Source organism: Manis javanica, chromosome 1 (assembly GCF_040802235.1).
Source record: "Manis javanica isolate MJ-LG chromosome 1, MJ_LKY, whole genome shotgun sequence".
Classification (NCBI taxonomy): domain Eukaryota; kingdom Metazoa; phylum Chordata; class Mammalia; order Pholidota; family Manidae; genus Manis; species Manis javanica.
In genome coordinates this window covers 14,601,516-14,627,863 of record NC_133156.1, presented here as the reverse complement: position 1 = coordinate 14,627,863, position 26,348 = coordinate 14,601,516, and the positions used below count along the sequence as shown (strand labels likewise).

Here is a 26,348-nt window from a genome sequence, read left to right as displayed (position 1 = left end):
CTACTTCCTTCTGTCCTCCATAATTCCTGATGAGCAATCCAGGGTCATTTCTGATTGTTTTTCTGTCATTTCTCTAAGGCTACCTCAAAAATTTTTCCTTATCTGTTGTTTTCAGAAGTTCTGACTAGGACATATCTTGGTGTGGATTTATTTGGGTTTATCCTATTTAGAATTCACTTAGATTCTTGAATCTGTGAATGTATGTCTTTTGTCAAATTTAGGAAGTTTTCAGCCATTATTTCCTTGAGTACTTTTTCAGCCCATCCTATCTTTTTTCTTCTCTCTTTCTGGGATTCTGATGACATGAATGTTAGATCTTTTCTTAAGAGTCCCACAGGTTTAAGACTCTGCTAACTTATCTATTTTCTCTCCACTGTTAGGTTGAACAATTTGTATTATTATATCTTCCTCACCTCCATTTTTCTGTTGAGCCCATCCACTGAGTTTTTTACATGGGTGTGTTTTCAGTACTAAAATTTCCATTTGGTTCTTTATATTTTCTATTTCTTTGTTGACACTTTCTGTGTGGTTTTTTTCCAATAAATTTAAGTGTGTTTGTAACTGTTTGAAACATTGTGTATATTTATGGAGATATAATTTGCATACCATAACACTTACTCCTTTAAAGTGTAAAAATCAGTAGTTTTAGAATATTTATAGTTGTGCAACCACACCCCTACCTAATTCCAGAATATTTGTCACTACAGAATGAAACTCTGCACCCATCAGCAATTATTCCTCATTCCCCTTTCTATCTAGTTCCCATAAAACATTTCTGTCTCTGTAGATTTGCCTTTTCTATACATTCCATGTAAATGGAATCAAATATTACGTAAGTTTTTTGATTGGTTTCTTTCATTTAACAAAAAGTTTTCCAAGTTCATCTATGTTGTAGTATGAATACTACTTCATTCCTTTCTATGGCTGAATTATATCCCCTTATATGGACATATGACATTCTATTTATCCACTCACATTATTTCCATTTTTTTGCAATTGTGAGTAATGCTGCTACAAACATCCACGTACAAGTTGCCGTGTGGACTTGTATTCTCAGTTCTCTGGGGCACATACCTACAAGTGGAATGACTGGGTTGTAGGTAACTCTGTAATTATAAATTTTTTGAGGAACAGCCATACTGCTTTCCAAAGTGGCTATAGCATTTTATATCCCGACCAATGATGTATGAGGGGCCCAATTTCTCCACCTCCTCCCCAACAGTTCTTATTGTGTGGTTTTTTACGACAGCCATCCCGGGGGGGGTAAGAGGCAGCTGGCATTGTTCGGATGTACATTTCCCTAATGACAGTGAACTTCTTCTCTTGTGTTGTTGAGCTACTTTTATGATGGCTGCTTTAAAATATTTTTCAGATAATTTAAACATCGGTCAGTTCAGTATTGGCATCTATTGGTTGTCCTTTTTCTTTCAGTTTGAGATCTTCCTGGTCTTTGCTAGGATAAAAGCTTTTTTAGTGAAAACTGGACATTCTGGGTATTATGAGGACCTTTTATTTAAACCTTCTGACTTTCCTCTGGCAGATGAGTGTGAGGATGCTGACAAGTAGGGCTACAAGTCCAGGCTCACCACTGAGCCGCCATGAACCATGGAGGGGGTATGTGTGTAGCCTCATTACCACTGGGGGGGAGTGGTAACAGCCCTGACTCCCCACTAGGCCTCCTCTGACATCACCACAGAGGGAGGTAGGGGGTGAACAGGGCTGTTTCTGCCAGGGGGGAGGAGAGTCCAGGGTCCTTAGTCTTCTCTGTCACCACCCTGGTACAGGTGTTGGGGCACCTCACTACAGCTTCCCAAGGGTGAAAATCTAGGCTCCCCACCAGGTCTTTGTTGGCATGGGTGGGAGTGAGGCCACAATATTTTTTCTGTGGTTATTTGACTGGAATAGAATGGTTATTGTCTCAAAAGTCTTCTCTCTTACTAATCTGTTCCTTTCCTGGCACTTTGGCTAGAGAAAACAGGCTTTTGCTGGAGCCCTTTAATATGTATGTACCCGTTTGCTGTTCTGGGTTGCTGGATTCTTCTGCTCTAAGTCTGGTACACATGAGGCAATAAGGAAAACCCAGGGAACTCACACCAGTGTCATTCCTTAAGGTCTCTTGCTGGGCTGCCCTCTCTCTACCTCTGAGATCCTTCTCAGGTTTACTTTTAGTTGTATTTGGGAAGAATTGGGAAAAGTATGCCTATCCCATCTTCCCAGAGGCAGAAAAGTCTTTTTAAACTTGCAGCTTGCCTTTTTAAACACAAATTTAAATTTTAAAAAACAACTTTTTTTGGTTAAATCTTAAACACGCAAATAGCTTTAAAGTAAACCTTGCATTTCCTTATCTTTCTGAAACATAGGTCACTATAATTCATTAACCATTTTTGACAAAGCTTGCTATGAACATCCATGGCTATAAATTTATTTACTCCACAAGATTTGCCTCAAGTTTACTATGTGATAAGCACTCTTCCATCACCTTAAATGGGACCTGTTGACCCAATTTTGGAAGTTCTCGTGATTGCCTGTTCCTTTTTCTATTTCTCACTCTCATCAGTGTGACTGTCTCCAGAGAATCCCCACACCTTTCAATCTGCTCCTTCTGACAGTGCGCAGGCTGAGAAGCCAGTCACACCCTTCAGAGATATTTTTAAACAATAGTAAACAGACTAAGCTTAACAGACTCTCCACTTTACACACAAATTTTCCAGCATCTATTTAGGCCACTCTGATGTCCTCTGGCTTATGTTCAGTCCCATCATCATAATCCGGTTAGTTGAAGTTGGACAATAAATGATCTTAAATAACATGAAGTGCTACCGTGTTGATGGATTCATTTAACCTTCTTCAAGATCGAGCAAGCAGTAGGCCCACGGGAGAACAGGAGACTCGCGCCGACTGCAGACTGCTGGGAAAATGTTCTCCTGGTGCTTCTAAAATCCACTGCCCAGGGGGGGAGGCCTGAGGTCACAGACTAGCTGGACACTGAGGATTCCAAACTACTATGCTAATTAAACAAGAGGAACAAATTAAATATAGATACCTAATAAGCACTTTAAAGCTTTTCCTTACATTATTTCTATTAGAGCAGAACCGAAGCGAACAATTCTAGCACAATTCTAGGACAGCTCACCTGTCCGGTGTCCCCTTGCCTGTCTCCCAAACTCCCTCACTCATTCCCTTTCTCTCCTTTCACTCTGTCAGTTGATGGAGTCTGGGGTGTCGGTGGTGTTTTTTCCCTAGTCATGCACACTGAAACCTGTTAGTTTCAGGAAAAGGGCTGTGCATAGAGAACATGTCCCAGAGGAATGTGTTTCCAAGATGCCTGGGCTACTAATTGGTTAAAGGTAGACTTAGGGCTGGGCTTAGTTCCTTCTACCGCGTGCATATCACAAAGTATAGAACACGGTGTTCCTGAATTCCATGCCATTCAGAAGCAATTCCTGATAGCCGCTTGCAGGCCTCATGCCCACCCATGCTCCTGAGAAGGGATATTTTATCCTTAAGAAAGAGTATGAGTTTAAAGTCAGAGTTCTGAGTTCACCTGTGTGGCCTTGGCAAATTACCTTTCCTCCTTTCTCATCAGAAAATACTCTGCTCTACTGAGTTTTGATGAACTTTGGAGAGAAAAACCACTGTGCAAAAGGAATATGTATAATAGTGAGTGGCAAACACCATTACAGTTATTGATTTTTATGTAAAGCAAAAGACTGTCTTCCTATGAAGGGCAAGGATACAGATCCTCACCCAAGTTACTAACATCTGTGAACCAAAGTACTGAATTGATTTTTTGGTCTAGTTAGAATCTACTCTGTGTATCCAAATCTGGAGTTCCTTGTGCAATGTGGTACAGACTTTAGAACACATAGAAAGGCAGATGCAGAGAGCCCCAAATCATGGAAGTCATCACATCGTCTCCAGGGGGGCCTTCCTCCCACCAGCTCACCTCTCCAGTCTCCCCTTGACTGTCTCCCCAACTCCCTCACTCATTCCCTCTCTCTCCTTTGCTCTTCCAAATTATGGAGTCTGGTCTGCTGGTGGTGTCTTTTTCCTAGTCACGCACACTCCCCCCGAGTTTGAGTCTTTATTCTGTATGTTCTCTACACACCAGTCCCGCCCCTTGCAGTGCAATCTTCTGGACGTTTCAAAGTCTCCAATTCTGCCAGATTCCATTGCCTTTGAAAAGAGAGACTTTGGCGAGAAGACCTCTAAGTCTTGGTGGGATCCCCGAACAAGGTGGAAAACCAACACAGTCAGGGGTGAGGTGAGTGAGAATGAAAAGGAGCGATGGCTGAACTCATGCTCCGTGACCTGCAGCTGTTGAGGGGGACAGCCTCAAAGGAAGGGCCTGCCTGGGGGCGAGAGTGGGGGCTGGCCACGGTTGGGGAGAGGTGAGACAGAGATGATCTAGGGACTGGATCTAGAAAATTCATGAATGTCTAGAGGGCAGTAAGGTGCCACAGTTACCATGGTGTCAGAGCAGAAAGGGGGCATGCCCTAGAAGCCAGTGCGGTCCTCTCACAGCTCCGGGCTGAGCTCTGGCAGGCACTTCTCTCCCACTGCCAGATCGAGTGGGTGGTGGAATTGTGGCTGGAACAGAGAGTGACAGAGTGTCAGCCATGACCTCACCACAGACGAGGGCAGAGGGAATAGTGAAGGTGACAGGATCTGAAGGCGGGGGTAAGACATGATTGGCTTGGAAATTAAGCCTTCATTCCAGCAGTGACAACCCTCTCATACATGAGTATCAATTTTCCAGACCCAGACACCTGAAAAAACATCATATATGTGGGTCACACTGAGCTACTCACTTATATCAGAGTCTTTTTATGGCAGCATCATTAAACTATTTATAGCAAGCAATTACAGATAGTCTAAGTGGGCCACCGCATTCCTATCTGGCTGGCTCTGGTTGGCGTAGTGGAAGGCTAACGATAAGCTGAAGGCTTTCTTTGAATGCTGTGCTACCCAAAAGCCTTCTCTAAATTCTTATAAATCTGCCTTTGGTTTGTATTTATATTTTATTTTTTAAAGTCAATTTAATTACTCATGAGGTGCATTATCCATAATGTGACCTACATTACGGAAAACTTTAATGCCAGGCAGATGGCCAGCATATGGATATGACATGTGGGCAGGGGACAGTGTCAGGGGGCACACAGGGCACACAGCCTTTGGACCCAGGCAGAGCAGAATCTGAATCTGCAAATGAACGTTAGGAAGTCAGTCCCTCAAACCTCAGTTTTCTTACCCGTAAAACCAGGACCTATACACTAGCTTTGTAGTGTTTATGTATATAATGTGCAAATTAATTTTGGCACCTAGCATTGCTCAGTAAATGGTAGCTGTTTTAGGGACAGTCGATGGAACACATGATAAACAAAGTCAGGATGAGTAAGAGACTTCTGGATATACTCCACTCCTATCACCCTCGGGGTGAACTTTCAGAAACAGCAAGTCCCCGTGTGGAGACCCCAACTCTGATTACTTCTTCCTGACACGGTCACTCCCCCACTACTCACATACTCAACCCACCCAACAACCACAGCAGCCTGTGCCGCTCATGTCCTCGGAAGGCCACCCTTTCCCATGCCCCAAATATCTACCTGCCAAAAATATACCCATGCTTCATAGTCCCAGTCTGAGACCTTCAGTCTTCAGGGAGAGTCCCACCACAATTCCTTCCCACCCAGAACCTCTCACAACTGACCACAACCTCATATTGGTTGCTACGAATGCACTGATAAATAAGTGAACATATCCTCTGTCCTAATTCAGTCCAGCGTTCCTTTAGACCATGTGGCCAAAGGCTCCGGGTGCATGCAGTAATGGGGGGAGAAACTGGTAGAAGCCAACAGTTTTGTTTCATTTATAGGACAGAAAACTTGAGCAGAGTTTGTGTCATCTGCAGTGCTTGGAAAACTAAGAAGTCACACTCTGGCATCGTAACTCAGACTTGTCAGCACTCACAGTGTGAAGCTAAGAAGTGACTTCCACTGTCACTTTCATAGAAATACACTCAAGACAAGCCACAGAGAACTTCTTGAGTAAAGATTCTGAATTTGTCTGTGGAATTTATTACCAAATGACATGAAAATGTACTGGTATTATTGGCAAAAAGGCACTCTGAAAATTCTAACTTTTTTCCCCTGAAATTTTAAGAAAATAGGTACAACCTAAATATACCACTCCCTGCCAGTAGAATTTAAATATCACTGTCATATATTAAAATGTTATTCATGCTGGGATATTTCTTGAGTCTCCATTCTGTCCCACTGATACATTTGTTTATCATGTTGATTTTATTATAATAGTTTTTACAGAATGTTTTAATGTCTGATAAGGGAAGTCTGTCTAAAGCCTCCAAATTTTTTTTTTTGGTCTTTAATAAATGGTGTTGGCACTTTCAACTGTCTGTTTGGAACAAAATTAATTTCTTATATTACATATAAAAATAAATTACAGATAAAGCAAAGGGTAGATGCCAAAAATAGACTAATAAACTCTTAAGAGAAAAACTAGGGGATTATGTGTATAACCTAAAAATGCATGGAGCCTTCTTGTCCCAGAAAACACAAAGTATATTTTGTTATGTGAAAAATGTAAAACACGTAGAGCATAAGCTATCATAACCAAGATTTAGATACAAACAGGAAATTTGGGAAAAATATTTGCAATAAAATTTTTAAGTAAAATGTTAATATCAATGATATATACAGCCCTCTTAGAAATTTATACAAAAAAATGATTCAATAGAAGAATGTGCAAAAATCTATGAATGGACAATTTGCAGAAAAGCCAAGATCAAAAGACCAAATATATAAAAAACTACTTAAACTCACTCTTTCTATCCAGACTAGTATAAATTATAAAGAAAATGAACACCTATTGCTCACAGAGATGTCAAGAAAGGACACTCTCATAAATTGTGGGTGGCAGTGTAAACTGTTACAGAGATTCTGGAAGCAACCTGGCAACATCTACTGCTGAAAATATATTTTGATGAGATCCCAACTACTATAACATTTTCTTAAATTAAAAAGAAACAATACAAAAGAATAGATGTACAAACACCTTTATTGTACCACTATTCCTAATGGCAAAAAAAAGGAAAAAATTGAATGTTATAGGGTAACAATTAAGTAATGATGGCTCCATACCATGGACTATTATATAGCCATAAAAGAATGAATTAAAGCTATCCCAGTTAATTGGAGGTACTTCTATGAAGTTTTATCAAGAAAACTATACACAGAAGATACCAGTTAACAAAGCAGACAAGAGAGGAAAGCATAGGAGGATGCATACCAGGTAGTTAACATGGGTTACCTAGGGTGATGGAGAGAAACTGAAAACAGAGAAAAATAGAAAACGGTCCCAAAGAACACCCAATATGTATATAATTGTGTGTATATGATTGTGTGTGCGTGTGTATGTGTGTGTGTGTGTGTGTGTGTGTGTGTGTGTGTGTGTATGGAAACTACAAAAAAAGACATAGGAAATACAACTTCCAATAATATGAGAAACGGTTTGCTTTTGTTTCCCTGTGCATTCAGTGACAGTGATGCCACCACAGTTGTTCCTATTTTGCACACCTGGTGATGAGCACTTTGGTGACAGTATCCCTTAACTATGTTGACTGTTCTTTGATTTGGGGCTAAAGTTATATTGGCAACATCAGGTATCATTTCAAAGCTTGCTCAGGAGTGACAAGCTGATTGTCAGTTAGGTCTGGGCCCAGGTTATGTGGGGCCTAAGCTTATACAATTTTGGAGACTCTTAAAAATACTGGAGAAAGGGGGAGAATAACAGTTATTGTCCAGTGGATACAGAGTTTAAGTTTGGGAAGATGGCAAAGTTTTGGTGATGGTTGCATAACAAAGTGAATGTAATGCTACTGAATTGTACACTTAAAAATTGTTAAGATGAGTTTTATGTTATATGCATTTTTACCACAATAAAAATATTCTAGAACACACACACACAAAAAAAGACATGGGATTAGATCTGTGTCTAGCAGTTTGCAGAATGTACATGAACTACTGTTAAATTGAGAAAACAAATTGCATAATGTGTTAAAGAAATTGTTTATATAAAGATAAAACATCAGTATATTTATAAACAAGCTTATATATTTGTGGGAGCAAGGAAAAAGGTATGGGAAGCTATATGAAAGACCACCTTAACACTCATTATCTCAGGGAGGATGACTTGGTTGGGAAAGAGCAGATCAATAACTTTGCTATGTATGACCTTTGTATGGAATTGCTTCAGCTATTAAAGCAAGTATATATTACTTCTATAAACATATCAAATACAGGAATTTCATTTGCTAGGAAAGAAAAAAGCATAATAGTGAAGGAGAAAAAGGAATGTTTCATGGAATTTTTTTTCAAACATTCATGCTAGCATTTATCACTGGTACACTCCCACATGGCAGGGTCATTACATGGGCATGCTACATATAAACATTACATTGCTATGCCATGCCCTTCAGTAAACACCACTCCACCCTGGCCAATAGCAGAAGCTCTATCAATTATCTTCAACTGCTTGCAACTATTATCTCCATATCAGAGCCTTCATCTTGGTTCCCTAAGCATAGTGCTTGGAAAAATGCAAGGTTTTAATTTTTAAAAATTAAGAGAAAGCACTCAACAAACTAGGAATAGAAGACCAATGCAATAAAGGCCATTAATGACAAGGCCACAGTGCATATCCCACTCAGTGGGAAAAGACTGAAAGTTTCTGGGTAAGATCAGAAATAGTAAGAAGATGCCTCTTTTTGCCAATTCTATGCAACATAGTACTTTAAGTCCTGGATAAAATAATTAGGCAAGAAAAAGAAATAAAAAGCATCCAGTGAAAAGGAATAAGTATAAGTATCTGTTTTCAGATGAAATTATCTTATATGCAGAAAACCCTAAAGATTACACATACCCACCCCCCCAAAAAAACACTCTTAGAATGAACAACAAATTCAGTAAAGTTGCAGGATACAAAATCAACACACAAAAATAAGTTGTACTCCTGTATATATATAAACAATGTACTTCTATAATAATTAATAATCAGAAAACGATTTTTTTAAATCAGCTGTGTTTCTAAACACATGAACATGTACTTTCATAACAATGAACAATCAGAAAAGGAATTTTTAAAATTGCATTTACAATAGCATCAAAAAGAATAAAACAGTTGTGAATTAACTTATTAACCAAGGAGGCCAAAGACTTGTACACTGAAAACTATAAATGCTGAAACAAATTAAAGATACAAATGAATGGAAAGACATCCCATGTCCATAGATTGGAAGAGTCAACATTAAGACACCAATACTACCCAAAGCAATCTACAGCCTTAAACAATTGTTATCAAAATTCTAATGGCATTTTGCAGAAAAAGAAAAATCCATCCTAAAATTCTTATGGAATCTCATGGGATGCCAAATATTCCAAACAGTCTTCAAAAAGAAGAGCAAAGCTAGACATCTCACAGTTTCTGATTTCAAAACTTATTACAAAGTTACAGTAATCAAAACAGTGTGGCTCTGGAATAAACACCACATGGACCAATGAAACAGAAGAGAGAGCCCACAAATAAGCTCTTGCATATATGGTCAAATGAGTTTTAGTAAGGGTACCAACACCATTCAATAGTGGAAAGGACCATCTCTTCAGCAAATGGTGTTGGGTAAACTGGATAACCACACGCAAAAGAATGAAATTGGACCCTATCTCAAACCATATATAAAAATCACTTTGAAATAGATAAAGGACAGAAATATAAGATCTAAACTTAGAAAACTTAGAAAAAACACAGGGGGAAAGCTTTATGATATTGTACTCAGCAAGGATTTCTTGGATGTGACACCAAAAGCAAAGCAACAAAAGTAAAGTAGATAAATTGGACTACATAAAAATTAAAACTTCTGTGCATCAAAGGATACAATCAACAGAGTAAAAAGGCAACCTATGGAATGGGAGGAAATATTTGCAAGTGATATATCTGCAAATATTTAAAATCCAGAATATATAAAGAACTCCTACAACTCAACCGAAAGAAAAAAAAACAATTTTAAAAATAGGCAAAGGACTTCAATAGATATTTTCATCTAAGAAGATATGAAAATGGCCAAAGCGCATGTGAAAAGATCTTCAGCATCAACATCACTAATCATTAAGGAAATGCACATCAAACCCAAAATGAGTTATCACCTCACACTCATTAGAATGGCTACTAATAAAAGCAGAAAATAAGTGTTGGTAAGGATGGAACCCTACATATTTGGTGGGAAGGTAAAATGGTGCAGTTGCTATAGAAAACAGTATAGCAGTTCCTCAAGAAGTTAAAAATAGAATTACCATATCCAGCAATTCCACTTCTGCGTATGCATCTAAAAGAACTGGAAACAAGGTCTCAAAGAGATATTTGTACAACCATCATAGCAGTATTATTCACAAAAACCAAAACGTGGATGAACCTCGAGGACATTATACTAAGTGAAATAAGGTTGTCACTGAAAGACAAATACTGTATGATTCCACTTATGAGATACCTAGAGTAGTCAAATTCATAGAGACAGAAAATAGAATGGGGGCTGCCAGGGGCTGGGGGAGGGAGAGGCCTGGGGAGTTGGTTTTTAAATGGGCAGAGTTCTGGTTTTGCAAGATGAAGAGTTCTGGAGATTGATTGCACAACAATGTGAATATATTTAACACTACTGAACTTCACACTTAAAAATGGTTATGATGGTAAATTTCATGTTATTTGTATTTTACCATAATTAAAAAATTTTTAAACACTATGAGAATGGGATATTGCAATTAAAAGATAATAAAGTGAGTAAGGTAGTAGTAGGAAGTTAAGCTGGAAACAGAGAGAGGCTGAGAAAAGTGAGAAAACCCAAAAACATACAAAAATCAGGGTCCCAAGACAGGAGAGTAGTTCTCATTTGGAATAACCCAGCTGCCCATCAAACTGGTACCCAAATCATAAGAAACAGAAAAAACTGATTCCAGCTACTCAAAGTCAAAGCTTGGCTATACTCAATGCTTGGGGGGAGATGAGATCTTAATGGTCCATCCTGGGGAGGGTCAGCCTTCCCATAAAATGGGCAAGAGAGTCCCTTCCTATACAGCAAAGATTGAAAAACAAGCTTTCTTAATCTTCCTCTAATTTGAACATACATATCCCACTACTTATCCTATTCTCTTTTATATCCTATAGAATTAATATATACTCTAGAAGGTATTGGAAAATGAAGCTCAAAGATGTTATACAACTTCCAAGATTTGCAAGTTCACAGCTCAACAGAGTAGCAGGAAGGAGCCCCACTGCTTTGCTGGGATCTCCCCTGGGCTTCAGGACATAAGAGCCACAGTGAGGGCAGTGGGGAGTGGACAGCTAATATGGAGAGCCCTATGGGGCCCCAGAAAAGATGGGTTCCTTTCCTTCCCCCCACACCTGGGAAATGAACAATGGCTGATATTATCATAATGAAAGTTAGGTCACATGTCTACCACGGTGCTCTAAAATATATTGCCAACAAAGTTATAAAGCCTCCTCTGACATTTAAACAGATTACAAGCAGCAATTTTATGAGATTACAGAAATAAGCAAAACTGAAATGATAAAAAAAAAAAAAACCTTAGAAGCCAACACAACTGATTTGCTACCTAATAGAGGGATCCCACCCACAGAATCTCTGGTAGGTAGGTGCCTACCATCTGCTTGAATGCTTCTAATTGTGGAGAATGCCACACTACCTTAACAAGACAGCCCGTTCTATTTCCGAAAAGCTCCAAGTTTTTTATACAAAACCCAAACTGCCTCCCTGTAACTTCTACTTCTTAGCCTGAGCTTTCTAAAATACAAAGATTACTGAAAATTATTTAGGTGATTGAGGATTATTTGAAAACACTCCTATCTATCATGACATGACATATTACTTGTTTGGAGCTGTGAGTAAGTTAGACAAGTCAGTAAACAGCCTTTTGGTGAGGACTTGGGCAAAGTGCCCCCTCTACAGCAGCTTTGGTTCTGGAGGTCAGGGTAACACTAAAATTATTTTGCTAGTAAAAAATAGTTAACACCATGCTCAATAATTCTGATTGCATCAACATGCTAACTGAAAATGAACTGTCATCTTTGAACAAGAGAAAGACGGCCTCTAAATTCTGTTTGAATTTCTACAAAAATCTCCCTCAAGGCATAAACAATATACTTAAAACTAATTATACTCTCAACCAACCCACTGAAATTTACAGTTGCCAAGAATAATAAATCATTCCTTTCTTCCATTACCTCAACAAAAATTAATACTAGAAAGCTGTCTTTAAGTCCTGGTAAAAATTTAGCCAATATATCCCATTTTAAGTAATGAAATGTAATGGGTTTTATTTCTACAAGTCTCTTCAAATCCTTTCTCGAAGAGTGGCATACATACAATTATTAATCTCCTTTCTCTGATAAAAGGTAAGAAAATAAAATGTTTGAATTATCTTCACATTATTCTCTTTTCTCTGATAAAAAGTAAGAAAAGTAAAATTTCTGAATTGCCTTCACATCTTTTCCTTCAATATAAAGCTGTAAATGTCAGTTAACCAGTACTGGCCAGACTTGAGAGGTGTTGGTGATCAATTACTATGGTGCTAGATTCTTAAATGTGTACTTAACAAAAAGGTCTTCAATGAAGAGGTTGCTTTGGGCCCACAATAACACCAGTTGTTTCCACTAATAGTCACAAACATTTTTTTCCCAAAAACCAAAGAAAGCTCACGTGACTGGTAGATTCTTTGAAGACTGCTTTTCTAAATGAACACATCACTCACAAACATGCTGGATATTAACTTTTTTTGGCACTTCATCAAAACCAGATTTTAAAATTACATATACAAATTATTTTTCTCAACAGTGTCTTTTTATAAAATCAACACCAGCAAATGCATTCCAAAGCAACTGTCCACCCCAACCTTTAACTCAGTTCCAGGCGGCACAACCATCACCAAGCACCTCTCAGCGTGGCACGGGCTGCTGGAAGCACCCCGTGCTTTCTAGAAACAGGTGCTCCTTTCAACCACCCTCCTCCATACCCAAAACATTAAATTCCAGTGAAATTTTAATTAACAAATTCAAAGCTCAAATTAGGATGTTCATATAAAGTAGTATATAACCATATGTCAGCCACAGTAATGAGAGTGAACACAATCACAATAAACATATTTAGTTAAGAAAAATATTTTAATCATTGTTTATTCAGAGATGTCTATGAGTGGCATTCAAGGCAATTAAATATCCCCATAAACTGAAAATTAACTATAAGCAGCCCCAGAGTATTTCTTTGCTTACCATCCTTCAGCCTCCAATTAACTTCATTTCCCCACACAGTTTGCTCACAAGTTACGTAAATTTTGCTCCACCTCAAAAGAAGTCTGCTCCTTTGTCTGCATCATCATCCCTGGCAGCAAGGACCCAGCGAGCCACACCTGCCCAAGGGTATCAGAGTCGGACGCTCAATACAGGGCTACATTCAGAAGCCTGTTGGAAATGCAGGCTCTCAAGGTCCATCTCAGACCTGATGGATGAGAACGTGCATTTTAACGAGATCTCCAGGTGATGCCCAAGCCTATTAAGGTCTGAGCGCCACTGCTTCAGACCGGGAGGTCTCAGACGGTGGTCCCAGGCCCAGGAGCAGCAGCATCTGGGAATTGTTAGAATGGCAAATTCTTGAGCCTCACCCTGTGAATTAAACCCTCTGGGGCTGGAGCCCAGGGACCCGTGTTTTAACAAGCCCTCCAGGTGACTGTGACCTACTAGGACGTGGTTGAGAACCGCTGCTTTCAATGAGTGGCTGACAAACTTTTGCTGTGAAGGACCAGAAAGCCGTGAGGCTCTGTGAGCCATGTGCACAGTCGCGGCCGCAAGGACTGAATGACACAGTTGTAGCCTGAAAGCAGGCACAGACATTATGTGAACGAATGAGCTTGGCCGTGTTCCAATAAAACGTTACTTATGGACACTGGACTTTGAGTTCCACATAACTTTCATGGGTCATGAAACATTCTTCTTCTGATTTTTTTTTATCACTGTTGACATTGGGAGTCAATCACTTAAAAATACAAAACCATTCTTAGCTAACAGGCCATACAAAGACAAGTGGTGAGTCAAACTGGCCTGTAGAACCTAGTTCGCCAACCCCTCCTTTAGCCTATGAGAGGATTTCCCATATTTCCCACTGACCTCTTTTTTGGGGGGTGGGGGGCACACCTGAGTCCTTAAGATCATCTGCAGGATCAATACAAATCAGACCAGTAAAGCAAATCTGCCTCTCAACAAAAGAGTAGTATTTAAGACATTCTATAATTTGTGAGAACAATCTTTTTGAGGAGGGTATACCAGTAACACTAAGGAAATAAAGTGAGATCCTGGTGAGAAAGCACAGTAGCACTTGGAGCATTTCGAAACTTAAAAATGTTTGAGGGAGAAAAATGAAAGGAATTTTCTCAACTCAAAAACAAAAAGAATGAGGGAGCAACGGAAAGAATCCAAAGGATCTGAGTGCAGCCTCTCTTCCTCGCCTTATCTCTATCACCTGCGCTCCAACGGAATGCACGCGTTAGCCAGTCCCCGGTCTGAGCATGGGCACAGATCTCTCCATGTGTCCAGATCCTACTCTTTCCTTCGTGTCTGGCACAAGCACAGTTCTTCCGTGAGGCATTCAATCCTCCAGCTAAAATTAACACCTCTTTACTCTGTGTTCCTATGATCCAGATTATCATATTCTAGGCTCTATTTGTATGATTTATTTGTTTACTAGATTATAAGCTCCTTGAAGGCAGAAATATCTTACCTTCTATTTCCCTGAGAACTAGTAGTTCCCAGCAGCGAGTCATAATAGTTACTTGCAACTTTTCTGAAATGATTTATATGTCATAAAAATAATGTCACAAGCTGTTACAGATGCAATGGCAGCACTAGCACGGTTATCAGGCACCCGTGTCTGATAGTTCATCTCCAACTTTCTACAAAACTTCCTTAAAGTGCCCATTTGATGCTATTGACATTGGGAGTCTAAGAGCCTCCACAGGTTGTCTAGTTCAGAGGTTCCAAAGATGTGGTCCCCGGATAAGCCACCTCAGCATCAGCTGGAAACCCAAAGGGAATGTAAGTTCACAGGGCCCACACCCCACTCACGAATTTCTTCTTACTTGAAAGAGGACACCGAACTCAGTAAGATCTTGCCACAGCCTTTGAGTGAAAACACAGATAGGTAATTCTTTGATCCATTTTCTTTCAAAAATTATCTTGTTCCACAAATCCTTCCTGAAAATTTGAGTTACCCTAATGCTATGTATCACCCCAACCCAACCCAACCAGCCATGAGGGCACAGTGGGTGGAGAGGCACAAACATCAGGTGTGAGAACTCCAGTCACTTTCATGAGCATGGACTTTGTGAAGGCTTTTCATTATCTCACAGCACAGTGATGGAATGAAACGTCTATAACGCACAGAAAGCAAAAATTAAAGACATAAGGATCACAGAAGTTGAATTATTTATTCCAGCTGGTGCTACTTGAGGAGCCATTATTTGGAAGGGCAGAACTATTTCCTAGGTCTCTGTTTGAAAAAAAAGAAAGCTCAGCGAAGGCTAAGAGCAAAAGGACAGGTTGGACAGCTAGAGGACTTACACGGAGAGAGAGGTCTATTCAACCGGGGTACACCTGTCCCCCACAGCCACACATGCATCTACTCTGCCACCCGGCAGGGGCACTTACTGCACATTTGTTAGACCTGTTTTGTTCATTATTTGCCACAGTTAGACTAAATTACCTTATGTCGACCAGAAGGCGCTGGTAAGAAAAGGAAGATCTCCTTCTAGGTGAGATTTCAGCATGCTTTTTATTATCTTTTCCCTTGAATTGTGTTTTCCTTCATAGCTGATGTGTGCATGTGTTTTTAGTTAACTTTAAGCATTATCTGAGCCATGTGGGTCAATATACACCAAAGATGTGAAAGAAACATGACTATATCCACGGGCTTTGGGATACCTTAATTCATCTCAAGAGCCACTTTGCAAAATTCCATAATTACTCAATACATGAGTATCAAAGTGAATATTCAAGAACAATGGGTGGCGGTCAGCCATGTCAAGCACATGGTGAATGCAGTCCTCAATGAAGAGGAGAAATTCTGTGAGAGGTGGTAATGTAAGTGATAATAGCTTGAAATTTTTTAACAAAGGGAAATCGTGCAGCCTGATCTATGGAAGCATGTGTTTCCTTTAGCGGAGCCGATTCAAATGGGCATGGGATTCACTTTCCATTGCTTCCCGCAATAAACCACCTAACCCACGGGCAGACAGCAATAGGAAAATATAGATGACAAAACTGTAGTCTGGCCTCAGGATGGAACTTAAGGGCAAAAGATTATATGAATAAAATGACCCAAGCAGTCTTCACTGTAGTTGTGTATTAGTAATGCATTCATAATAAGTAACACTTAAAATAAACATGTTCGTCAATGGAGCAATTTTAAACATAGTTGTATCTCCAATCTTGATAGACATGAATTATCATGGACAGATGGATGGCCATGATAATTACAGTGATTCTGTTTGTTTTCATTTTATAGAAAACCCTGAGGAATAGGTCTAGGAGAACTCTGACAACTCTGAAACACGTGGTAGGTGGGAAAGGAAATTTCCTTTCTTGGGAATGCGTCCTCCTGTCTATAAACCTGGGTTTCTTCATTTGAAAAAGGTAGTTAATATTACTACCTACCTCACAGGTATGTTGTAAGCATCCAATGGGAGAAGAGCTGAGAAAGGTGCTCTGGGAATGCAAAAACTCTCTAAAAATGAGAGGCATTTCCCAGGGGAACAGTTCACACCAAATGAATGAAGGGCAACAATTTAAAACCGTTCACTAACTTCTGTAAATAATATTCCATTTAAGATACGTGATAATATCTGTATTTCAAATTGTTTGAAAAAATGACTAATGGTTCTTTGCAGCAAACCTCCAAAACGCTGAAACCTTTTCTGGTTATGTAAACGATCTGCCGAAAGGCAAACCATGGACACGTGACACACATGCCTCCTGTGCTGTCGGCATCTGAAGAACACTTACCTGCTCATTAGGCCGCCTCCTTCCAGACCAGTGCTATGACCATCTACATTTATGAATTACCACAGCTTACGAGAGACTTATTCCCCTGCATCCCTCAACCCCATTCCTTAGTGTGTGCTTGGTGCACATGCATGTACACACACACACACAGAAATACCCAGAAAAGTAAAAGTGCCACGGGAAATTCCAACTAAGCTAGTTAATCCTCCACCTGGTTATTTTTAACTTTCTGAGTCTTCCAATTAACAACATATCAATAACAAACCTTTCTCCATATAGCTGATACCTAGGGATTAACATGGCAATATTAAGCTCCACGAACTTGAATCTCAAAAGATGAAAACACTGCTACAGAAGATACTTGCCACTATCTGGGGCTGGGTATGAAATGAACTACTGCATGATCACCAGCCATGAGGTGAGCTGACTTTCAAAGTACTAAAAGACCAACCCACACAATTATTAAAGGAATAATTTATCATAAAGGAATGCCATGTACAGTAAATACCATGCCAGCCTGGACTTAAGTGATAAGCTGTATAATTTAGCCTGCTCAGAACCATTCGATAGGCCAATATACTCATGAGTTTCAATTTTCAAACATAGAAAGAGAAGTTTAAATTCACAACCACAAAAAGATAATAAATGCTGAGGCATGAATAAACAATGTTACATTGCCATAAGAAAAGAAAGTCATTGAACAGAACTAATAACACATAAACAAGCCTCATTATATATAAAAGTATAATACATGACAAAAAACCTTTCACCAGGAAGGGAAACATTGTTTGGTAAATGGTTTGGGGAGTACTAGCCAGCAGTGTTTTATACACACACACACACACACACACACAATTTAGGCACCTCATTCTGGACATACAAAAATTAATTTGACACCATTATATATTTACAAATACAAAAATAAAACACAATCGGAAATATCTCAGCCTCCAGAGGTGACACTTCTCCTGCTTAGAAACTACAAAGGGAAAGAGTACAGACTTGTCTACATAAAATTTTACCAGCCACATTTTTCTAAAAAGCAAGCACAGACTAGGAAAAACATTTTTATCAAGTATGACAGATGATTTTATTTTGATTAGGTAAATTGACAAAAGAAGTGATAACCTTCACGAGGTAAGCAAGTAACAGATAATAAGCACTCCTGGACGTCCTGTGGAAAAGCTCCTTAACTAGGGATGCGATCCTCCCTTCAGAACCCAGGACCTGCTTCCAGCCCTTGCATTCTGTGTTCCTGCCATTCTTCCTACACCCCCAACCTGGAAACACCCCAAATATACTTCAGTAAGAGAATAAATCTATAATCTGTGGTATATCCTTACAATGGAAGATTGCACACAATTCTCAACTATTGCTAGACACAAGGACATGGATAGAATGATCTCACAGCGTTGAGTGAATGAAGTCAGACACCCAAGAGCACCTGGTATATGACTGGACATACGAAAATGTACGATCTCTGGGCATGTCAGCACTCTCAAGGCCCTGTGTCTCTGTGCTTTTACTCTAAGAAGAGGCCATCTCCCCATCCTTCACCTGAAAATCCATCTTTCAGACAGCTCATCTGCCTCACGTCCACCAGGACACCTTAATTATACAGCTAAATGAATCAACACAAAGTGAACATCCCAAGAAATCACCACCCAAACCAGAAAACAGGACATTACCACACTGCAGAAGTCTCATTGGGTGCATTCCCACACTTCTCCCCACCCACCATCCTTCCCACAGGCACCCACTCTTCTGTTTCCACACCCTATCGATTTTGCCTATTTTTGACCTTGATAAAAAGAATCATACATGATGTGCTTTCGGGTGCCTGACTTCATGCACTCAGCACTGTGAGAGCGATCTATCCATGTTCTTGTGTCTAGCAATAGTTCTAGATAACCGCACAATCTTCCAGTGTAGGAATATACCATGGATTGTAGATTTACTCTCTTCCTGAGCTACACTTGGGTTGTTTCCAGTTTGGGGCTGTTAGGAATGGTGTCATGAACATTTTTGTATATGTCTTCTGATGCGTATGCCGTTGTCCCCCCTCACCCATGGTTTCGCTTTCCCCAGTTTCAGTTACCCACAGTGAACCACAGTCCAGAAGCAGATGGTCCTCCTCCTGAGGTGCTGTCAGAAGGTGGATAGTAACCTAACGCTACATCCCAATGCCTTTGTCATTAATATCATTACACAGGCACTTTATCCTCTCCCGTCATCACAAGAAGAAGGGTGAGTACAGTACAATAAGATATTTTGAGAGAGAGCGACCACATTCACATAACTTTTATTACAGTCTATTGTTATAATGGTTCTATTTTGTTATTAGTTGTTAATCTCTTCAGTGCCAAATTTATAAATCGAATTTTATCATAGGTATGTACATATAGGAAAAACACTGTATATATCGGGTTCAGTTCTATCCATGGTTTCAAGGCATACTGGAATATATCCAAGGCGGGACTACTGTATATGCCATATTTCTGTTTATTATATTCGTAAGAATAGAATTGCTGGACTACAGAGCACACAGATGTTTAGTTTTTGACTAACAGTCTTATATATTGGTGTACCAACTTACACTCCCACCAACACAGGGTGAGATCTCTAATATTCTCCAATGTTGTCAATGTTAACATTGTCATCTCTTTAGTTCTAGTGATTCTGGAGTATTTATTAGTGTGTAATGCGGTTTTGTTACATTCTCTTTATGACTAATGAGGTTGAGTGCCTTTTCTTTATTTATTGGCCACTCAGGTATTCTGTTTTGTGACGTGCATATTGAGTCTCCTGCTTACATTTCTATTGAGTTACTACCATTGTTTTAAGGACTTATTTAAATATTCTAGATAGTAGATCTTTGTCAGCTGCAAGTATTACAAGTACCTTCTTCTCACTCTGTGGCTTGCCATTTCAAACTCAATAACCTTTTCCTGATAAACAGAATTTCCTCATTTTAATGTAGTCCAATATTTTCTGATGAGATCACTGGTGATTATTTTATATCACACAATGAAAAGTGTCAATATTTGAAAGATATGCATACCTCAATGCTCATTTTCCAAATGACCAATGTATCATGTTATAAAATCATGCATGAATAAAAGGTCAAAGTACAAGATAGACCAATAAATTTTAGTGTAATATATTATGACAAGTTCATTGAAATTGTTTCAGATTCTATTTTTCAGCTAAACTTTCAGAAATTACCACTTGTCAATTCACAACTAAGGAAAGAGCTACTAAAATATTCCTCCATTTTCCAACAATAAATCTTTGTGAAGTTGGATATTTCTCATATACTTCAACCAAAGCAGGACATCAAAACAGATAATTCTGTCTTCTGTTACTGTATCTCCTATCCTTGTATGTCTTCTATGAGGCTGGACATTGAAAAATTTGCTAATATATAAAATAATATTCTCATTAAATTTTTTCTTTCGAAAATATATTTTCCATAAAAATGTGTTATTTACATGAACATGTGTTGGGTTTATTCTTATATGTATATTATATATTCATAAATATCTTTAAATTTCCACATTATAATTTCTGTAGTACATATCCATGTACATTACTATACAATACAGTAAATACTCACAAATATAACCATAAACAAAAGCTCTTTGGAGTCCTTGATAACATTTAAGAGTGTAAAGGGGACACAAGACCAGAAGGTTGGAGAACTGCTGGTAGCTGTTCTATCAATTACTGAGATGTTAAACTCTTCAGCTGTTATTCTAGGTTTGTTGATTTCTTCTAGTTTTTTTTACAGTTATCTAGTACTTAGCTGTACATTTAAATTAGAAATCATTCTTCCTTCATTTCTAGTAATTATCCTTGTCTCAAAGTCTACTTACATAATAGTAATAGAGTAACACCAGCGTTCTTGTGGTTAATGTTTTCACAGTATACAGTGTCAGCCATTATTGTTCAAATACTGCACCTCTCTCTCTGTGTCTCCCTCTCTTCTCCCTCCCATTTTCTAGGATCATAAATACACTTAAATGAGATCTTTCTATGTGGCAAAAAGCATATGTCTCTCATGCTCCTTTCTGTGTGGCGCTTTTTTTCCCCCTAATGCTTTTTCATCTCCATGCTTCAGCCTGGACATCATATTAATCTATTTTTTCAAGTCACCATTTCTCTCTTCGGCTGTATCTAATCTGTCGCTTAAACCCATTGTTGAGTTCTCAATTTCAGTTAGTTTTTTAGATTACAATTTTTATACTTTCTTATAATTCCCAGCTTTATTCTCTTATAGGTCTAGTTCTAGTACAATTCTTCATCTTATTCAATTGTCTGAATATAGTAATCATAATCATTTTAAAGACTGGGTTTCACAATTCCAATTATAGGGTAACCCCAAAACAGGGTCTGTTTCTTCTATTTTGTCTCTTGGTTTTCTGTTAATTCTTGTCTTTTTGCATGCTTTTTAAAATGAATGCTAGAAATTGTGCAAATAACTATTAAAGATAATTTGAGACTCTGAAGAATGTTATCTTTCTCCAGAAGGGATTTTTCTTTTGCTCCTGGCAGGTAGGTAGGGTACAAAAGATTACTTAATTGAATAAGAGGTTGTTCTAGGCCTGTCTTTGTAAGGGCTGGCCAGCCATATTACTATGATTATCATCTTGAGATGCCCAAATAAAAGCATGATGTATTTATTAGAACCTCTCATTGTTGGTGGGCATTGAACTGCAAATTTATTCTATGCCACCCAGAAGTCTTCTAGAAGCTTTATTTAGTTTGCACAGCTTTATGTCTCAAGAGGAAATGTGGTACCAGAAGTCAAGCTTTCTCCTCTGGGATCTTGACTCCCCAGCTCTTATTGTATTGGCAGCTCTCTGTTTTGTTTTGTTTGGGCTTTGTTTGCACTTCAAAAAGATGGGTTTTTTTTTTATTATTGTGGTGAGGTTCATATAAAATAAAGTGAAGCACTTTAGTGGCATTTAGCTGGCATTCACAATTTGTAAATGCACTATCTCTATCTAGTTCCAAAACATTTCCGTCATTGCAAAAGGAAATCTCAGACCCACTAAGCCAGTTATTCCTGTTGCCATTTTCCCCAGCCCCTGGAAAACACCAGTGTGCTGCCTCTGTGGATTTACCTATTCTGGATATTTCAGATAAATGGTATCATATAATATGTGACCTTTTATTCCTGGCTTTTTCACTTAGCACAGTGTTTTTGAGGTTCATCTACATGGTAGCATCTATCAGTGCTTCATTCCTTTTTACAGCTGAGTAATATTGCATTGTATGTACATATAGCACAATTTGCTTATCCATTCATCCACTGATGGACATATGGATTGTTTTCACCTTTTGGCTATTAATAGCACTACTATGGACATGCAAGGACAAACAAAGGTTTCTGTTTTGTTTTGTTTGGGCTTTTATTTCGTTTTTTTATTTAGATTTTCTAATTCTCAGCAGGTACACTGGTTTGCACCAAACCGGTTCATTGCCAGGGTAGAACTCAAATTTAAACCTTATTTTGAAAAATTATAATATCAAAAAAATTGATCCTCAACTAGTTATTAATAGGAAGACATTCTTTGGAGTATAAAACAAATAAATACTCAATTTTAAATCATTTGATAAACATTTGGAAACTGCTTTGTTGATGTATTTTTTAAGATCTCAACTGTCCTTGGGTCTAAATACAGAAACAATTAGTAGTATAAAAAGCAGCTCAACCCCAAAAACATATGCTATACAAATTAAAATATGAAAATTCTCTTTTACACATGAAAAAATAAAAACAGATATTGAGTATTTCTCCTTTTATTTCTCAAGTAAAAAATGCCTAGTTTTCAGCTCTTGCTCCCACACTAAAAAAGTACTAAGTGACTCCAAGAACACTGACTTTAAAAAGTACTATTTGACATAAAAGAAGTGTGTTAATACACAGAATAGCAGCTGGGCACCAGCAACCCAGACTCTCAGCTCAACTGAGAAGTTTAACCTTAAGGATGATGAAAGCTAAATGTACAGTAGGAAACATTATAAAGTTTGAGAGGAAGATGAAGAAATACAAAAATAGACCTGCCCATCAAAGACAAGACAGACAGTTACAGGGCTGTACCAGACTACTGGGGTCAGTTCCTCAAAAGTCTAGAAATGTGAAGTAGAATGAAAAACTTGCAAGTGTAGAAATCTGATTTCACAGTTAATCTCTATTTACTACATATGTGTACTATTAAAATAAGTGCAGAGTTCATTGGAAGGTGCAGCACTAAACTATGCTCACTTTCATGGAGTCTCATTTTAAAGGACATAAAATGATCTCGGATGCCTTTCAGTATCTTAAGATGAGCTTTAGTAGCTCACAGCACTGAGCCCACGGCTGGCTTAGTCTAGTGAGGAAGACGACAGGCATGGGTAAGCAAAACACCTGGCCCTTTTTGTGCCTCAGTTTCTCCAATAAAAAATTCCTTTCTTTTTTGGAGCTAAATACCCCATACAAGATGTTCGGGAGAATATCACTGTTGTGTACTACATATGCTAGTAAAAAAGGGAACTGAGGCAAAATTACTTTTAATTAAAATTTAAATGATGCTGTTTCCTCCAGACTATCCCCCCTCAACACTCTAACCTTCTCTGTGGTATACCAACTACTGGTTTTATATATATATATACACATATAATATATATATATAAACATATATAAACATTTATATATATATATATATATATATATATAAACATTCTTATCATTCTAACAGCACCATAGCCAGAAGGATAGAGATGCCCTTCTTTTACTAAATCCTTTAGGAATACACAAATACATTTTTAATGAAGTCAGCCATGTTTAACAATAAATCAAACTTTAATTTTCATATTCTCAGTGCCCTGTTTTTACAGGGGGTTGGACTTGGGAAGCATCCTTATTCCTGAGAATATAGAACCATTGGATAAACAGGAAGGTATGGGTAAGTGGTTAGCAATCTACAGAAGTTGCTCTTCCTTCAAAGGAGTAAGGTGCCTAAGGCCCCTGGTCCATCCCAATTTGGTGTCTTCTCCCCAAAACACATCCCAAGTCCCCGCCTTCAGCCCTAGGGATTAGCAGACCCAAGCACTGGCCTCACAGACCATGGGAGCCTCCACTGCCGCCAATCAGAAACCACATCCTGCAGCCGCAGAGCAGGCAGCAGCCTGCCACATGCAGGCTCACTCCAACCTGTGCTCCAGGGCATTCCACAGTCTGTCCTCACTGCCCCAGCGGGAACTTGGGCTTGGTGCCGTGATGAGGGCGGCAGTGGAGAGCTAGGGGGTCCACCGGTTGGCTTGATTTGCCTTCCTCCTCCTGGGTTCCGACTTTGTTTTTCTGGTCTAAAACCACAAGCACCTGCTGCTTTCATTTCTTCTTCAACTCGAACTATACCCCCCTCCCCTCCACTACCCTAAAAATGCAGCATACATAGAAAGTCATGTCATATCCTTATAGCACAAAGGAACAAACTGGAACTGCCAAGAAGGTGAAGTCACGGAACACTATGAAATAGTAACAGGTGGGCTGCCCCTTTCCCTGACCCACAGTACCACTGACACAAGGGCCCCACTCAGGCAGCCGGCAGTCTGCACCATCTCCACGGGATCAACATCTCAAAGGAGAGCAGAGATGACCCAGTTAATTCTTGGCATTCAGAAGAATGCCTGATGGGGAAAAGACTAGCTTATCACACCTACACCCACCTTTCACCAGCACTCCAAGACAGGGCAGAGTCTCTGCACTGAGAGAGTCAAAGAGGAAGCCAGGAATGAGCAGATACCCCAGTTCCTGAGGAGGGCGCCCTGCACTCTTCCCACAGGCTGAACACTAGGCCTCCAGCAAATGAGCTCACCAAAGGCACAGATATGTGAAGATGGGGGGAGGTTGCAGCACCACTTCCTTTGCTGTGGGCCACAGACATCCCTAAAGACCCCCAGAGAGAACAAGAGCAAATGGAGGCAGAAACTAGGTCAGGACAAAGTCAGAGAAATCACTTTGTTCTCTAAGGAAAACATATAGCCAAGGGAAACCCATGTTACAATTGCAAGAGGAGAAAAAAAAAAAACGTTCCAAATCAAGATGACTTTCAGGCTTGTTGGAAGGGCTGGAGCTGAAAGAGGCGCCAGAGTGCAGCGTCCTCCACCTGCGTGCCAGGAACATCGCAGAGTCATGTGGCCATCACAGCATCTGACAAAGCCTCCCTGGGGGGCTGCGAAGGAACCCAGCGAGAAGTACTATCAAGTCAGAGTAACTCTGTTTCCCTAACACAAAATATGGCCTCAAAATTCATGTCTGGTGGTGAGGCACTGCCCAGAAGGGAAGCAAATATAATTATAAGCACATTCATGCAGCCTCAGCATCCAAGCATTCGGAATGCTGTAAGAGAAGGTCAGAGAATATGTGGAAATTTCAGAAAAGGGCTTGCCAGCAACAGCATACAATTCAAGAATCTACTCATAGGGGGACAGCATGCCGTCACTATCGCTGTCAGTAGAGTGACTTTTACAACTCCATAAATGTCTTCGAGAGAACTTGTCCACAGTATGTTTTAAGCCAAATCAAACCAAGTGCTGGGGAGGATGCAGAGCAACTGGAACTACCACGTACTGCTGATGGGGGCTAAATCAGTGCAGCCCTTTTCAAAACATGTTTGGCAGTATCTCCTAAAACTAAACATCTGTATATCCTGAGACCCAGCAATTGAACTCCTGAGTATAACAAAGAGAAATTAGTACTTACATGCACCAAAATATACATACAGAAACGTTTATAACAGTGGTATGCCTAATAGCCCCAAACTGAAAACAAACCAAATGCCCCTCAACAGCAGAATCGATAAAGTGCGGACTACTCAAACAAGAGAATCCTTCATGGCAATGAAGAAAAAAAACTGTGAATGCCATTTGCTACAGACAGGATGTAAACCAAAAAGAAGCCAAACCAATAAAAGCATGTACCCTATAACTCAAATACAAAAGTAAACTTTAAAAATAGCAAGTCACACAACACACCCACCATGAAGATGGCCTGCTACCATTAGTATTAAACAATACGTGTATCCTTATAACATAAAGGTGACTGAATACAAAAGGGTCCTCTCTCTAGGAGCATTAATGGGAAAACAGACAAGAATGCTGACGTATGAAACATCTAATAAGTACACAAGAGGTAGGAAATGTGGTGGTAGGATCCATGAAATAAACAG

At 39.2% G+C, this 26,348-nt stretch overlaps 1 protein-coding gene and 1 pseudogene across 8 annotated transcripts in view; both read right to left on the bottom strand.

Moving 5' to 3' along the window:
- The window catches only part of MTUS2 (microtubule associated scaffold protein 2), a 501,163-nt gene that overhangs the window by 391,775 nt on the left and 83,040 nt on the right, over positions 1–26,348 (bottom strand). The gene's annotated exons all lie outside the window — the stretch shown is intronic.
- LOC108410357 (coilin pseudogene) overlaps positions 1–26,348 on the bottom strand; it is a 74,552-nt pseudogene that overhangs the window by 1,221 nt on the left and 46,983 nt on the right.